The sequence below is a fragment of the Gadus chalcogrammus genome, chromosome 22, assembly GCF_026213295.1.
Source record: "Gadus chalcogrammus isolate NIFS_2021 chromosome 22, NIFS_Gcha_1.0, whole genome shotgun sequence".
In the NCBI taxonomy this organism is placed as follows: Eukaryota; Metazoa; Chordata; class Actinopteri; order Gadiformes; family Gadidae; genus Gadus; species Gadus chalcogrammus.
Window position 1 is genome coordinate 8,655,174 of NC_079433.1, and position 2,021 is coordinate 8,657,194.

The following is a 2,021-nucleotide window of genomic DNA, read 5'->3' on the forward strand; positions in this document are numbered from 1 at the left end:
CTTTATTTTAGTAAACGGGTCAAATTGACCCTGAAAAGGACAAGTCCTCTAATTATTTATCAACCTCATCCCATGAAATAACACATTTAAACAAACGAATTATATGAAATCTGAATGTATTTGATATCAAAGTGTTTCTAAAGTACATGAAAGTTTGAAGTTATCTTTCTGATGAAAAACGAGTATATTACCTAATTGAACAAATTATGTGAAAGGTTCAATAATAACCATGTTGCACTAAATATTGATTCAATTGTTAGTAATGCAGGTGCAAAATGTGTTTTCTGATTATTTTTTTTGATATTTAAATATGCACCGGGTCAAATTGAGCCGGGAACAATTTGGTTGCAGGCCTACATGACAAACGAACATAACAGGAGGGTTCAAATGGCAGTGTGAAAGCCTTGAAAGAATTAAAGATATAAAATAATGATATATATATGATATAAAAAACTTAACACAAGCCAAATATTTCTCAATGACTATACTGTACATCTAATTCGAACTGTTCAGTGTCATACAGATAAACATCGGCATGCATGTGAGTGAACAAATGCAGCCATTTATGTGCCACTAGAGGTCTCCAATTATCTGGAGAATCTGTCAATAATTTCGTAACGAAGAAATAAGATGGCCATCATATAAAATATATATCAGTATTTATTTTAATACATCTATGATCTACATACAATTGGGACACTGCAGGGTTGTTTTCTTCTATATTTTCTAATGATATCAAGTAGATCAAGCCTTTATAGGAATAATTCAGGAGACTACCCGTCTGTGTCGAATTGAGTAAATGCTGGGCACAGTGGGTTGAAAGATAAAAACACAGTTAAATGTTGTGAATGATTGGTATATAATGCCATTAAAGTAGTTCTCAATGACTCCAGCTCAGTCTAAACTGATATTAAAGTGTGACTATGGCTTCCATTAGTAGTCACACTCAATATATTTTGAGTGTCACTCAAATATATATTTAGTGTGAGTGTATTCTTCTAAAGAGAAGCAATTAGCTTCCTTTGCCAGTCATAGAGGTTCCACACAAGAGATCTTTACAAACGATAGTGTCACCTGTGCCAATTAGAGTTTTTCTATGTCCCTGTCTATTGAGAGATAATATACCCTTTATGGACCCCTGGGGACCCTTCTTCTGGTGCTCCATGTCACTGTCCATCCATTGTGTCATGGGGTGCTGATTAGATTAAAATAAATGTTAGGGGAAAAAGCATAGAGGCCATTATTTTAAATCTTGGCACCTTTCCCCCTCACCTTGACAAACTACCCAGATTAACACGGCCATTGAGACGGCCTCAAGCAATCACTTAAAGGCAGAGAGGTGAGGAGACTAAATCTGGGAGCATCACACCTGACTGGAGAGATGCCCCCTTGTGTGTTTGTGAAATGAATTAATAAATCTCCCCCCTCCAGCCGCACTCTGTACATATATCTCATCTGATATGAGGACGGGTTTGGACATAGTGGTTGAAGGACACATCCGGGCTCGTCACACATTTCTGACCTTTTTAATTAATTACCGGATGGACTCCGACAGCGTGGTCAGCCTATAGAACTGTAGTGTGAAGAATGGCGAGCGGCAGGAGAAAGGGTAACTCAATAGGCCTCTCATGAATAAAGCATTCACGTCAAGCTGAACAGAATAGAAAAGTCTGTACTAAATCCTCACAATCAATCACTCACCAAATCATTCAGTCACTCATCGATACCTTTAAAGAAATATTGAGGGTTATATTGAAGAAACCCTACCAACATTGCTGTTAACCTACGGGCTCATTTCTCCATTGTTTTAATATTGAGGTTTTCTGCCTTCCAAAGTATTAATTTACAGGTGATGTCCGATGTCAGAGCCAATAACGCCCTTTGTCTCTGTGACTCATCCAAGTGGTCCAAATGCCTTGATAAGCCCAGAGCTAAGCGTTTTGAATTTAGAATACGTTCTATTAAATTCAATCTAAATCTATTAATTCAACGAGAACAGAAGCCATGCAAAGCCGTGCCCT